We start from the raw sequence: 16598 nt of genomic DNA on the forward strand, positions 1-16598 counted from the left end.
CTTTGTGATGGGGAAGGGCCCAACGAACCTGGAAGCGAGCTTCCGGGACTCCACCCAGAGTGAAACATTATTGGTGGAGAGCCAAACTCACTGACCCACTTTGTAGTTCGGGGCCGGTGTCCCCCTACAGACTCCACCCAGAGTGAAACATGATTGGTGGAGAGCCAAACTCGTTGACCCACTTTGTAGTTCGGGGCTGGTGTCCTCCTACGGTCAGCTGCGGTCTTGTAGGACCATCCTTGGCGTAGCAGCATTCGGCGCGCTCGTCTCACCAAGATCAATGCAGATGGAACCGTGGACTTGGCGGCTATGGCAGTAAACAGAGATGGTTGGTAACCATGCACAATGTGAAAAGGCGATAGACCAGTGGATGGGCCCAGATAACTAGCAACCCTTTATTGCTCAGAGTCTAATCCCCTAGCCAGTGCCTCCACTCCACCAAAGCCACCTTGACAGCCAGCAGTTCACGGTCACCAATATCATAATTTCTCTCGGCTGGAGTCAGTTTTTTCGAGAGATAAGCACAAGGATCTAACTTACCATCCTTGAGACATTCCTGTGAGAGCACTGCTCCTATTCCCGCATCAGACACATCAACTTCCACAACAAACTGCTCTTTGGGATCTGGCAAAGTGAGGACGGGAGCAGAGGTAAAGCTCGATTTTAGTTTCTGTAAAGCTGACTGACAAACCGGGTTCACAAAGGGTCTGTGTGGCGAGGTAAGATCATGCAAAGGCGAGGCTATTGAACTGAAATTTCCAATGAACTTTCTGTAGAAATTTGCGAACCCTAAGAACCTTTGTACAACCTTGCGTGACGTGGGGGTGGGCCAATTAGTCACGTTATCAACTTTGCAAGGGTCCATTTTGACTTCACCTTGAGCCAGCACGAAACCCAGAAAAGAAACGGACGCCTTGTGGAACTCACATTTCTCAGCCTTGACATAAAGTTAATTCTGCAGTAACTGCTGTAACACAAAGCGGACATGAATAATGTGAGTCTCGTCATCCAGATATCACAATATCGTACAAATAGAGAAATACATACACATTTAACATGTCACGCAAGACATCATTGAGAAAGTTTTGGAAAACAGCTGGAGCATTAGTGAGTCCAAAAGGCATTACCAAATACTCATAATGTCCCGTTGGTGTGTTGAATGCTGTTTTCCATTCATCCCCCTCCCTTATCCTGACTAGATGATACACATTTCTTAAGTCTTTTGAGGTTTTAGCCATCAGTGCTCGCTGACATTGTGCAGCTTGCCTCAAGCTTCCCATAATGCTTCCTCAGATTCCAAATTCTCAGATTTTTTGTCAAATCTTTCCTTAGTCCTCTGTCAAAGCAAACAAATTACCTTTTGTGTTTTAAGAAAAACAAGCCATTTGTGGACTTCAGCTTTTGGAAAAGTGATGGACATTTCTGCCTATTTTCTGCCATATTTTGAATCAAACACTAACCCAGTCATTCCCAAAGAGTGCCGGTCCGGAGCCCAATTTCAAATAACTGAAGCCTACCAAAACCTTAAAAAAAAAGTTACAAAGGGGCATCAAGGGCAAAAGGGCAGGTGCACGGCCACCTAAACTAAAGTCGCCCGCCCCTGCAGGTCCCTGCCTGTGAGTTCCACCTGTCCAAGTCAGGTAGCCCAACACATACAAGGTGTGTCAAAAAAGGTTCCAGGACCGGTGTCACAAAAGTTATATTTCAAATCCAAACTACAAGGTTTCCCCTATGAAGTAATCCCCTTGGAGTATAACGCACTTTCACAGTCTTCTTTGCTACGCCTTAATGCACTCATTGAAGGATTCTTTCATATCCTCCACAGTGCCATCATTATAGCTGTTTTGATGTCGTCCACGTCTTGAAAATGGTCCCTGTGATGACCCCCTGAGCTTGTGAAAAAGGAAGGAAAAAAAATCCCACAGAGCCAGGTGGGGTGAGTAGTTTTCGCCAGCACTGTTATCTTTTTCTAGACATGGAAGTTTCAGATGCTCAGGGCATTGTGGGGAGGTGTGTTGTCATGTTGAACCAGCCACAAGTTATCCTGCCACAACTCTCTTCTCCTCTTGCGTACTGAACGAAGCAAATGCTGCAGGATCTCTTTGTAGATGTGCTGGCCCGCAATGAAAGGGGAGAACTCATAGTTTGGGTTTGAAATATGGCTTTTGTGACACCAGTCCTGGACCTTTTCGACACACCTAATACGCTTACACACTGTTGACCTCACTGAGGCCATGACTGCATGACATGATTTTCTATGCAGGTTTTGCATTTAAAAGGCAACACATCCTACAAACAGATCTGATTTGATTTCAAGCCAGTGGTTGGCTGTGTTACTTTCAGTGTTTCTATTTTATCACATTACAGACTTGTGTAATGGCCAATGCATTTCTCAAAAACAGCAGCACCTCTGAAGTCAAATGCCCTCAATATTGTAAAAATTATAATTTGGAGGAAAATATTCCTTTAATTTATCCTAGCCATTTTTTTCTCACTGGGGGGTGGAGGAGGTTACAGTGGTATTTTTTCTAATCTACTGTAAATAAATATGGGAACACTATGGTATTGTATGCAACTGTTTAAAAAATTTTTTTTAACTGGCTCATAGGTCAAAGTTGACGGATTTTATTTGGGGCCTCAGGGAGGTCAGGGTCCCTTCTCAACTTGTACGTACAACAATGTTTCTCAATGTACAATTGCAAGGAATTTAGGGATTTCATCATCTACGGTCATCATCATCAAATATCATCAAAAGATTCAGAGAATCTGGAGAAATCACTGCATTTAAGCGGCAAGGCCGAAAACCAACATTGAATGCCGTGACCTTCGATCCCTCAGGCAGAAACTTCATCAAAAACTGACATCAATGTGTAAAGGATTTCACCATGTGGGCTCAGGAACACTTCAGAAAACCAATGTCAGCAAACACAGTTCAGCGCTACATCCGTAAGTGCAACTTGAAACTCTACTATACAAAGCAAAAGCCATTTATCAACAACACCCAGAAACGCCGCCGGCTTCTCTGGGTCCGAGCTCGTCTCAGATGGACTGATACAAAGTGGAAAAGTGTTCTGTGGTCCGACGAGTCCACATTTCAAATTGTTTTTGGAAATTGTGGATGTCGTGTCCTCCGGGCCAAAGAGGAAAAGAACCATCCGGACTGTTATGGACGCAAAGTTCAAAAGCCAGCATCTGTGATGGTATGGGGCTGTGTTAGTGCCAATGGCATGGGTAACTTACACATCTGTGAAGGCACCATTAATGCTGAAAGGGTACATACAGGTTTTGGAGAAACATATGCTGCCATCCAAGCAACGTCTTTTTCATGGACGCCCCTCCTTATTTCAGCAAGACAATGCCAAACCACATTCTGAACGTGTTACAACAGCATGGCTTCGTAGTAAAAGAGTGCGGGTACTAGACTGGCCTGCCTGCAGTCCAGACCAGTCTCCTATTGAAAATGTGTGGCGCATTATGAAGCGTAAAATACGGCAATGGAGACACCGGACTGTTGAACAGCTGAAGCTGTACACCAAGCAAGAATGGGAAAGAATGCCACCTATAAAGCTTCAACAATTTGTGTCCTCAGTTCCCAAACGTTTATTGGATGTTAAAAAAAAAGGGGGTAAACATGACCCTGTCCCAGCTTGTTGCAGCCATAAAATTCTAAGTTAATGATTATTTGCTAAAAACAATAAAGTTTAGCAGTTTGAACATTACATATCCTTTCTTTGTAGTGTATTCAATTAAATATAGGTTGAACATGATTTGCAAATCATTGTATTCTGTTTTTATTTATGTTTAACACAACGTCCCAATTTAATTGGAATTGGGATTGTATTCGGAAAAGATAAATAGTAAGGCCTTGTCCCACAATCTGCTGGCAAATCAAACGCACACAGACGCATGCACGCATCCACGCACACGCACGCACGCACACACAGGTGGAACAACTTACAAATAAAAATACTTCTTTTTTCTTACACTTAATTAAGACTGATAGCCCTTTTTATCAGCAAAACTGCAGACATTTGCCTGGTCAAAAAGCCACAAAACAGCCATATGTGACAATCTGATTTAATGGTTGGCATGTTTTCTTGGAAATTATCTGTGAAAAGGTGAAAATAAGCATATGCAGCATTTCTCACAGAGTTCCACATTGTCCTAGACCCATCTTTATGGGCCAATAATTGCACGAAGAATTCTAGTGCCAATGGTAGCCTCTCAGCATATAGAGACAGGTGCATGACTGGAATGTTATTGGTTTTAACCACTGACACTGTAGCACCTCCCTCCAAGGTGGAAGGGAACATGCTGCATCTCTACAACCGCCTCTTGTTGGAGTGCCCCTGAGCAAGGCAATTAAAAGACAAGTACATTTTGCTCCAGCCAGAGCCTGGCAACTACTAGGCATGAATTTAAAACATTGTGCAGTAATGAACCAGTTGGTGTATTACAGGTTGGGCTGAAACCACAAGCCAACTGTCACCATGGGGTACAACTGCATACATCTGTAAGTCAATATTTGTTTCAATGTTAATTAGTGTTTTCTCTCACCCTCCCACTCATCCTTTACTCATACTATTTCATTAAAATCCAAAATGCCCAGTCAGTCTCAGGCTTTATACGGCTACCTTTGCCTTGCTAAACCAAAGATTATGTTGCTGTGTTTGTGAATCTTCTGCTGGACACTCTGGAGAGATCAGCAGACGAGAGGCAGTAGCAAATCTAACCCCTAAATGTATCCTAATTGCTCGGATATTCCTCACACCATTGGGCGTTGTTTGTGCAGGATCAATTTTGCCTAATGCATTGACACAGATAATTTCTCTCCACTTCTTCCCTCCTTTCTCACTTTGCTGGCAGGAAGAGAGCGAGAGATTGATAGAGTAAACCCATCTGTTCACCTGTCAGACCTTTTCTCCTCACAATTCATGGCATGTCTGTTTGTTGAAGTGCCTTCCCTCCAGCAGCAGACGCCCCCGAGGGACCCTGCACTAGTGGACAATTCTCATACAGCCAGCAAAAGATGAGCTGTTATGATAGTTTTTTTGGATGCAGTTTGGGTGCGTGGCTGGTCTCTTTGTGGATGTAAAATGAATTTGACTGATGTGTAGACTTTCAGGTTTAATTTAACAGGTTTCACAAAAAATATGGCATTTACCATATTTTAATTACATTCATTTGCATTTTATGTCAGGTTCATTCATTTTTAGTGGACATTTCCCATAGTGATCGACCCCAGCCACCCAAAAAAAAAAACAGAATTAACACCCCCTCAAAATGTTTATAATAGCCTGTAGGTTAAACCATAAGTACACCACATACTATGATCCCAAAGCAGCGTTTCGAATTCATCTTACAACATCGGAACCGAGATTTCCTGGCTGTGAGGCAAATGTGCTAACCACCCCCACGGTGCTGCTTCAATAATACTTTGATTACTTTATTTTGAAATCCATTGTGGTTGTGTATAAAAACTGTCACTGTCCACATACTTCTGCACGACAAGCAGGGTGCACACATCAAAATAGTTATCCTGAGCGATTCTGCTGTGGGGTGTCACGGTGTATGACTGATTAGCTGATCTGCCTCACAGTTCTGAGGACCCGGCTTCGAATCCAGCCTCGCCTGTTTGGAGTTTGCATGTTCTCCCCATGCCTTCGTGGGTTTTTTTACAGGTACTGCGGTTTCCTCCCACAATCCAAAAACATGGTAGTTGAAGACTCTAAATTGCCCGTAGATGTGAATGTGAGTGCAAATGGTTGTTTGTTTTATGTGCCCTGTGATTGGTTGGTGAGCAGTTCAGGGTTTACTCCACCTCTCGCCCAAGAGTCAGCTGGGATAGGGACCAGTACGCCCACGGCCCTAGTAAGGATAAGCGCCACGGAAAATGAATGAATGAAGGATTCTTCAGTGGTGTGGTTTCTGTTAACAGTGATTTTTCTCCGCCATTCCACTCAGGAAATGTTTCAGGCTGTATATTGTAACATTGAATGCAGGTTCAATGTAACATTGAACCTGTTCAATGTTTATATTGATAGTATATATACTGTATATGATTTGATCGGCTGAGCCACACAAGCTGCGTGATGTGAACAGGAACGACAGCCAATTAGGAAGTAGATGTTTCACAATTAATTGATTAATCGATAACTAATCGTGCCCTGCGATTGGCTGGCAACCAGTTCAGGGTGTACCCTGCCTCCTGCCCGTTGACAGCTGGGATAGGCTCCAGCACGCCCGCAACCCTAGTGAGGAGAAGCGGCTCAGAAAATGGATGGATGGATGGATAACTAATCGATCATCAAATTAATCAACAACTATTTTAATAATTGAATAATCGTTTAGAGCAGTGATTTTCAACAGCTGGGTTGGGACCAAAAAGTGGGTCGCAGACAGCTTCAAAAAAATTACTTGTATTTGTGTTCAGATTTTTTTAGTACAGTACATTTTCATACCGAGCTCCCACATGTAGCATACTGTATTAGGAAGGCATGGGAAATGTTACTCACTTGGGCTCTTGTTCCGAGTTTACTCCATAAATAAATACAGTGCAGTGGGTGACAAGAGTTGAGAATCACTGGTTTAGAGGCTGATTTCAGCAAACAGCAAATCGAGAAAATATTCTGATTTCTGTCGTCCTTCATGAAAGTAAACTGATTATAGTTTGTGTTTAATCATCAGAAGACATTTGCAAACATCTGCTTTTACTTTGGAAACAATGATCTGAGGGAAAAATGTGCTCCTATTTTCTGACACATTACAGACCAAACCAGGAAGTGAATCGTAATCAATTTATAGAAAATATAAGTCACTTTAATATATTATGAAAATAAACATTATTTGCAAGTGCTCAATTGTTGTTTATTTGGTTTTGTTTATAATAATAATAAATAATGATACCCCTCCTTGAGCCGTCACCTTATCGTGGTGGAGGGGTTTGTGTGTCCCAATGATCCTAGGAGCTAAATTGTCTGGGGCTTTATGCCCCTGGCAGGGTCACCCATGGCAAACAGGTCCGAGGTGGGGGACCAGACAAAGCACGGCTCAAAGACACCTTATGATGACGACAAACAATGGACTCAGGTTTCTCCTGCCCGGACGCGGGTTACCGGGGCCCTGATCTGGAGCCAGGCCTGGAGATGGGTCTTGAAGGCGAGCGCCTGGTGGCCGGGCCTGCACCCATGGGGCCCGGCCGGGCACAGCCCGAAAGGGTAATGTGGGTCCCCCTTCCCATGGGGTCACCACCTGTGGGAGGGGCCATAGGGGTCGGGTGCAGTGCGAGCTGGGCGGTGGCCGAAGGCAGGGACCTTGGCGATCCGATCCCCGTTTACAGAAGCTGTCTCTCGGGACGTGGAATGTCATCTCTCTGGCAGGGAAGGAGCCCAAGCTGGTGTGTGAGGTTGAGAAGTTCAGACTAGATATAGTCGGACTCGCCTCCATACATAGCTTGGGCTCTGGTACCAGTCCTCTTGAGAGGGGTTGGACTCTCTTTCACTCTGGAGTTGCCCACGGTGAGAGGCACACTCGGGTGAAGAGAGGGGCGGAGCAGTCAACTGATCACAACCTGGTGGTGAGTTGGCTCCGATGGTGGGGGAAGATGCCGGACCGACGTGGCAGGCCCATACGTATTGTGAGGGTCTGAGAGAATCCCCTGTCAGAAGCAGTTTCAACTCCCACCCCCGACAGAACTTTGCTCATGTTCCGGGGGAGGCGGGGGATATCGAGTCCGAGTGGACCATGTTCCGCGCCTCCATTGCTGAGGCGGCCGACCAGAGCTGTGGCCGTAAGGTGGTTGGTGCCTGTTGGGGTGGCAATCCCCGAACCCGTTGGTGGACACCAACGGTGAGGGATGCCGTCAAGCTGAAGGAGTCCTATTGGGCCTTTTGGCCTGTGGAACTCCTGAGGCAGCTGATGGGTACCGGTTGGCCAAGCGGAATGCAGCTTTGGTGGTTGCTGAAGCAAAAACCCAGACGTGGGAGGAGTTCGGTGAGGCCATGGAGAAAGACTTCCGGATGGCTTCGAGTAAATTCTGGTCCACCATCCGGCGTCTCAGGAGGGGGAAGCAGTGCACCATCAACACTGTGTATAGTGGGGATGGGGCGCTGCTGACCTCGACTCGGGACGTTGTGAGTCGGTGGGGAGAATACTTCGAAGACCTCCTCAATTCCACCGACACGCCTTCCCATGAGGGAGCAGAGTCTGGGTGATCTGAGGCGGGCTTTCCTATCTCTGGGATTGAGGTCACTGTGGTGGTTAAAAAGCTCCTCAGTGGCAAGGCCCCGGGGGTGGATGAGATTCGCCCGGAGTTCCTCAAGGCTCTGGATGTTGCGGGGCTGTCCTGGTTGACACGCCTCTGCAACATCGCGTGGACATCGGGGACAGTGCCTCTGGATTGGCAGACTGGGGTGGTGGTGCCCCTTTTTAAGAAGGGGGACCGGAGGGTGTGTTCCAACTACAGGAGTATCGCACTCCTCAGCCTCCCTGGTAAGGTCTATTCAGGGGTGCTGGAGAGGAGGGTCCGTCGGGAAGTTGAATCTCAGATTCAGGAGGAGCAGTATGGTTTTCGTCCTGGCCGTGGAACAGTGGGCCAGCTCTACACCCTCAGCATGGTCCTCGACGGTGCATGGGAGTTCGCCCAACCAGTCTACATGTGTTTTGTGGACTTGGAGAAGGCATTCGACCGTGTCCCTCGGGGAGTCCTGTGGAGGGTGCTTCAGGAGTATGAGGTACCGAACCCCCTGATACGGGCTGTTCGGTCCCTGTATGACCGGAGTCAGAGTTTGGTCCGCATATCCGGCAGTAAGTCGGACTCGTTCCCGGTGAAGGTTGGACTCCGCCAAGGCTGCCCTTTGTCGCCGATTCTGTTCATAACTTTTATGGACAGAATTTCTAGGCGCACCGAAGGCGTAGAGGGGGTCCGGTTTGGTGGCCTCAGTATTGCATCTATGCTTTTTGCTGATTATGTGGTTCTGTTGGCTTCATCAAGCCGTGAGCTCCAACTCTCACTGGAGCAGTTCGCAGCCGAGTGTGAAGAGGCCGGGATGAGAATCAGCACCTCCAAATCTGAGACCATGGTCCTCAGTCGGAAAAGGGTGGCATGCCCTCTCCAGATGAGGAGAGACTACGTCCTTCGGCTGGCCTGGGAACGCCTCGGGATCCCTCCGGAAGAGCTGGATGAAGTGGCTGGGGAGAGGGAAGTCTGGGCGTCCCAGCTAAATCTACTGCCCCCGCGACCCGACCCGGATAAGCGGTAGAAAATGGATGGATGGATGGATGGCTGCAATATAACAGAGTGAAAATTTTAAGGGTGGCTGAAAACGTTGGGTACCCACAGTATATTCATGTATTTCCAAGAGTCTTTTGTCTTCATTTCATAGCACATATGCATGTGCTTTGCTCAGCTTCCAGGGGTGTGCAGTGGTGTATGTGTAGATTTTTTTATTATTTTTTTGTCCAATCAGATTTCAGCTTCTTTGTGTTGCCATGCAAATATAATCTGCCAAGGATTTCAGAATCCCAAGTGCTGGCGTCAAACAAGTTAAACACACACACACACAGACACACACATGCACACACACACGAGCACACACACACACACACACACACACACACACACGCACACACACACACGCACCGTTGAAATGGTCTAACCAATCAGATAGATAGAACAGAGAGTGAGTGTCATGGCTGCTGCGCTGAGGAGTACAAAACAGAGTCTTTGGAATCTGGAACATGCTATTTTTGGTACTGTAACAGTTTTTGGTTTTTTGTCAAGCAGTTTGCCTTTGGCAACATATTTTGAACTAAGAAACACACTAATTCCCCTTGGCTCATGAAAGCAACTCACCTATGATGAGTACTATACGTCAGCTATGTCACCAAGACCAAGCACAGAATAATAAATAATCATAAAAATAATAATATGTGAAACTTTCAAACATTTTCAAGCTTTTTAATATTTATTTACGATAACTTTGGGCATTTTAGGCAATGAAAAAACATACAAAACAACAATTTTGTACTGTACAGCAATATGGGTGCATATGGCCTCAAAAAAAAAGAAAGTGCTTCAGTGTAATGGACAATCGGCTATATCGGACGACCCACCCGCCCTTATTAGTCCATTATGTCGAGGTTCCAGTGTACATTATTTTTGCAATGTTATTGGTGTTGGTGTTATTAAGAGGTGGATTAGGGCACTGAAGGCCCAGGTCCCAAATTTACAGCCCACCACTGGTGAAACGTATCTCCCAAGTCATTCACCACAGTAAAAATGAGAGTTTTCAACTGCGTTGTAGTTACCAGATAAGCTAATAGTTAGCCTAATGTCCTCAACTACAACTCTTTCTTCGTATTTGTATTTTCCGGCAATCTGGATACCCTGTGGCACCATGCTGCCACTCACAGGTCATTCTTGGTACTACAACAGAAATCGGTATGGGTGTGGTGGTGTGTTAGCCATCTTGAGTACATCACACACTATAAGAGCAGTAAGCACACACAGCGATATTTCCTCATTACATATGGCGTCTCTGCTGTTTTTAAAATTCATTGATGTTAAAAATCAGTACTAACTGTATCACAGACATCTCTCCTTGAGCTCTCATGTGCAAAGAATGGTTATATATACTGTATGTCGCAATCAAGTGAAAATATAACTAAATGAGTAAAAGCTGCCAATTCTGAATGTCAACAAAACTCCATCTCTTCACTTTTGAAGCTGTGCCTGTGAGGACTGTGAGAAAAATGAATTGACAATAAAATAGGAAGTGTAAATGTCAGATGTTAAAAACAAAAACGAAAAACACACAGTAATGAAGATGGCCAAAAACAGTATCTATTAGCACTCGAGTTACAAGTCCTTAATGACTGATTTATAGTTGAAGAGTGGCTCTTCAGAGAGGACCGTGGAGCGCACAGTGTTTTTCCACTCCACCGTCACACATGTCACAATTTTTCTCAGCGCTGAGCAGAGCACATTGACAGTGAATTAGTGGAAAGAAGCTGTCGGCGGATGATGGAAGGATGCTTCGGCTGCATTTTGCACTTTTAGCAAACATTGGAGCAAACAAGGTCAAAGCATTATGATAGTGTGCAGTATTGATTAATAAGAAAATGAAAAATCTCTGGGTCTGGAACATGGAACATGGTGACTCACAGTGAAAAGACTCAGTATTAAATTTTTAATTTTAATTATTTTGGGCTTGGGATTATTGTGCTATAAAATCCGTGCAAATATTCACACATGATCTGCCTGGAGCCCTGATTTCTCTCTCATTACCATAGCAGATTGATAGTATATTGATATAATCATAGGCTCTGCTTAATACGCAGTTTACTGCCGTGTATATCTGCATGTCAATAGGTAATGTAATAAGAGTCCTTTGGATTCACTTTATTGAAATAATAACTCAATTTTGTAATGCAATAATGCCTCTGTGCTCTTGCACAACAGGGTGTCATGAAATCTTTTTTTTTCAACTTTAAAATGCACACTGCTCCCACGAGTGCATGCATAATGCGTACATTATTAAATCCAGTGATTTAATGGGTGAACTAGGCAAGGATATGTAATATCTTCTAATCTGCACATGACACCGATAATGATAATTGGTCATTTGTAGCCGTATTGCCATCACTTATCTCAAGATTACCGTCACCAAAGATAATTTATTGGAATTTATTGGTGGATGTTTAATGTCAAAATACATCTATTATATTTGACTGCAGCACATGTCAGGATAATAGCAGCATGGTTGTAGAATGGGATGTATCTGTTTGTTTGACATTTACCTAAATGCCACATACAGTGCTGCCGGTTTTATGAAACACTGTACATGTAAATGGAATTAAGAGGTTGAATCGCAGTGTGACTCAAAATACAATAGTTTTTTACAATAATAAGGTGGCACGCGGGGCGACTGGTTAGCACATCTGCCTCACAGTTCTGAGGACCCGGGGTCAGGCCTCACCTGTGTGGAATTTGCATCTAGCATGCTATTCTAGCATAATGCTTATTTATCTTATATAACGCCTTTCATGAAACCTATATGAGGCATTGTACAGATGAAATACGTGATTTCAAATTTTCTAGCTGTTTACTGACATTAAATTGTCATGATAATGAAGAAAGGGGAGCACATACAGGCTCGCTGCAGCAGACAAAGTCAGATCATCAGACAGGCACAAAATTTACAGACATTATTGCAAATTAAACAGGTTCACCAGTTTTATTTCATTTAAATCTTGATTATGTTGATGTGGAAGTCAGAAGAAATAAAGCGTGACCCCAAAACACATTATATATATATTGCGCTACAAAACTCACTCTCTACTAGCCTAAATGCCATGTTAGGTCTGACGGACAGAGTGAAGGCTATTGTCAATATTGGAGTCAAGCCCACAACACGGCAAGATCTTCCTCCCATCCCCCCTCGCCTGAACCCACCGTCCACTAAGATGCGATGGGCCTCTCCTCCACCCATCTTATCTGCAAATCTGACTGATATGTGCAGGGTCTTTTCCAGAATAAGTCAGACCCCTATGGAGATCAGGCATTTTTCATCCCTGTAATTACAAGGGGCAGAACGTTTGTCAAAGAAATATGGCACAAAAAAAGTAGAACCACAAACTTAGTGAGGATAAAATGTGAATCTATCAAACGATTGTCTCCAGTTATCTCTACGAGACAAGCTCTTTTTAATATCAGGTCGCTTGGTAATAAATCAATGTTGATTAATGGCATCATTACAACCTATGATCCGGACATTTTGTTATTAAATAAAACATGGTTAACAGAAAGTAGCTGTAATACCATTTTAAATGACGCAACACCAGCAAATTGTAATTTTATGAACAAGTGTCAAATAGGGAAAAAAAGGCGGTGGTATTGCTATTATTTTTTAGTCATTGTTTCATTGTAAAGTAATCATACTGGGTGATTTTAGCTCATTTGAATTTCTCTGTTTTTTAGCTAACGGTGATCCAAAGGTTATTGTTTTAATCATTTATGGACCTCCAAGATACAAGAGAAAATTTATGGAGGATTTTTTTCAGAATTGCTGCCAGTTATTTGGATTGACGACAACTAGCTTGTCATTAGGGAGACTTTAACATTCATGTTCACAATAACGGGAAAGAATTCTAAGGAACTCTCTGCTATACTAGACACATTTGACCTCTCTCTACATATTAAGAGTCCAACCCACACTCAAGGTCACATCTTAGACCTGGTCATCTCTAAGGATGTTGAAATTCTATTAATTGACATTAAGGATATGACTATTTCTGACCATTTTTGTGTATTTTTTGAATGACAGATTCTTCAAAACGTTCAGACAACCTCTGTCTATTAAGAAAAGGTACATAAATGAGAGTACTGACCGCCACTAAGTTTATGGAGACCATGGTTGTGCCACAAACTGTGAATGCTGAGACAGTTGATGAATTTTTGGATAATTTCACCTGGAAAATCTCAAATGGTATGAATCCTGTCGCTCCTATTATAACTAAGACAATCTTGAGGCAACCAAGAACACCGTGGAGGAGCACTATTATGGTAAAGAATCTGTGGATGTTCTGATGGTATCTGTAGGAAAGCAGAACGCAAGTGGAGAAAAACTAAACCTCAAATTGACTATGACCTCTACAGGCAAAGTCTTTGTAATTTTAACCAAGAGTTAGTCAGGGCTAGACAGCAACACTTTTCTGAAATCATCAGTTAGAACTTTAAAAATACTCGCACTCTGTTTGCTGTGGTTGAGAAGTCCCCCCCTGAATCAGATAGCTCCAGAACAGCTGATAAATGCAATGAATTTGCTTGTTATTTTAGTGAAAAAATACAATCTATCAGGTTAAATATCAGCACAAATCAGCAAAATGATTAAATGATACTACATCTGAAGCCACACAGGAAAAACTCTTTTACCATGTCAGAATTTGATACAGTTGACCCAAAAACTGTAGAGAACGATTCAGCAGATGAATCCATTGACGAGCTGTCTTCATTCAATACCATCTGACTTTTTCAACGCTATTGCGAAGTCTGTGCTAGCTGATTTGCAGCAAATAATCAATTGCTCACTTCAGTCAGGCAAGTTTCCTAAAGCTCTTAAAGTAGCTGCCATTAAGCCTCTTGTAAAAAACAAATAGAACGCTGGACACTTCCATGTTCGCAAGCTATAGACCAGTGGTTCTTAACCTGGGCAGTCGCTGGGGTTCGGCTGAGGACTCGACACACACCGCGTGCGTGTGCGTGCTTTATCCGTAAAAGCCTTTTTACACTGCAGTTTGAATGCCTTGTTCATGCCGTTCAAAACGCAAGGGAGTGTTAAAATTGGCATTTACTATTGCGGGGCTGCACCTCGAGTTGAAATACTTTGTTCTTTTTTAAACCATCTTTATTTAACAACATTTCAACAATACAGTTGACTTGAGTAGCATTGCTGTGCCGTCAGACAGCGCATCCAATAATAAAAAACAGCCCAAAAAATGTACTCTTACCAATGAACCCTTTTCGAGGATTGTAGAAATAACATAAAAAAGGAACAGACTTTGTTGTAAAGTTTAACAACAAAGTCCGTTCCTCTGATATGAGAGTGGCATTTACCAAGGGGAATGGCAACAGCAAAATTCACATTCACTTACAGTAAATTTTCATTGAGAACCACTGCTATAGACCCATCTCAAATCTCCCTTTCATAGCCAAGATTGTTGAGAATGTTATGTTTAATCAATTTAGCAATTTCTTGAACTTAAACTGACTTTTTGACAAATTTCAATCAGGTTTCCGAACTCATCACAGGACAGAATTTTATTATCAAAGTGATAAATGGTACAAGGTTGAATACGGACTTGGGAAAGGTGTCAATTCTGGTCTTGTTGGACCTCAGTGCGGCTTTTGATACAGTAGATCATAATATACTGCTGAAGAGGCTGGAAACGTCGGTAGGGCTAAATGGAACAGTCCTTAAATGGTTCAGGTCCTACCTGGAAGAAAGGAGTTATTTTGAAACCATTAGAAGTGTTCAATCTCATCGAATGGCAATGACCTATGGGGTTCCTCAAGGGTCAGTTCTTGGACCTCTGCCTTTATATGCTAGCCTTGGGTCAAATTCTTCAGAACTTTAATTTTGACGATCATAGCTATGCAGATGACAGTGATATCTAGCGGTGTGTCCAGATGACTACAGTTCAATTGAGGTGTTGTGTCACTGTTTAAAACAGATAAATAAGTGGATGAGCCAACAATTTCTTCAATTAAACCACCAAAAAAAACTGAGATAATTGTTTTTGGTATTAAAGAAAAGAGGATTGCTGTTAGGGTGGCACGTTGGGTGACTGGTTAGAGTGTCTGCCTCACAGTTCTGGGGACCCGGGTTCAATCCCCGGCCCCGCCTGTGTGGAGTTTGCATGTTCGCCCTGGTTTTCTTCGGGCACTCCGGTTTCCTCCCACATCCCAAAATCATGCAGGCTAGGTTGATTGACAACTCTAAATTGCCTGCAGGTGCGGATGGTTGTTTGTTTGTTTGTATGTGCCCTGCGATTGGCTGGCAACCAGTTCAGGGTATTTTATTTGTTTTTTTTCTTTCAATTGTCAAAAGCGCCTTTTTGTTTCACTTGTATAAACAAACAAGAGAAGTAAAGCTGAAAGACGATAATTCGATTGATCCTTATTTAGTTAGTTCGAAGAACGTCCATTGGGTTTGTTTAAAAAAAAAAGTCCCATTTATGAACACTCCAGCTGCTGCACCCACTGGCTTAATCCTATTTTTATTTTTTTATTTTATTTTTGCCCCAACCTCAAGCCAGCCGAATAATGCGTGGTTAAATGAAGTAATCATTTTTACTGGAGACATCAGTCACAGGAAGGTAGCAGCTAGGTATATCACTTCCGACCATATGGTCATGCCTGTCAAGCACCAGCCAATCATGAGGCCACAATTGGCCACAGTGGTCCATGTTGTGATTAAATAGTTCCAAGGACGACAGTGGCACACAAGAAGGCTCTTTGACCAGACTGATACTCATCTCTGGATACTGATTGAAAGTTATGTGTTTTTCTCTCTCAGTGTCTGTCTGGATTAGTTTTTCGTTCTCACCTTCCTCCTTAGTTTCACTGACATATTTTTTGTCTCATGAATCCTGAAAAATTCAACTTGGTTCTCACTCAACTCGGTTAAAATTCATAAAAATTAGAGAAGGGAGTCAAGTGTAAATGTATTTGATATTTCAAAATGAGAAATCACAAAGAAGTGGGCTATGAATAATCCAAATCGAGACAAAATAGAATAATTACTCATAATACCAGAGCTTTTCATTGAGTTTACAATGCCACTTCGATTGCCTATTAATACACTAATACAATATTTTTTACTCCAAGTCGATTCATCATTAACAAGGCATGATGAGTAAAGGAAAATCATGTTTCATTGTTCTGCGAAATAACTAATATGGAAAGCAGAAGCAAAGGCTATGATTTAAAAAAAAAGAAAACATTCCAAAGAAAATGATTGCAACTAAATTACCTCATGGTTTGAATGAGAAGTAATGCTAAAGGTCACACTAGCGCAAGTATTTTTAAAATGTATATC

This window comes from Phycodurus eques, chromosome 9 (genome assembly GCF_024500275.1).
Source record: "Phycodurus eques isolate BA_2022a chromosome 9, UOR_Pequ_1.1, whole genome shotgun sequence".
Taxonomy (NCBI): domain Eukaryota; kingdom Metazoa; phylum Chordata; class Actinopteri; order Syngnathiformes; family Syngnathidae; genus Phycodurus; species Phycodurus eques.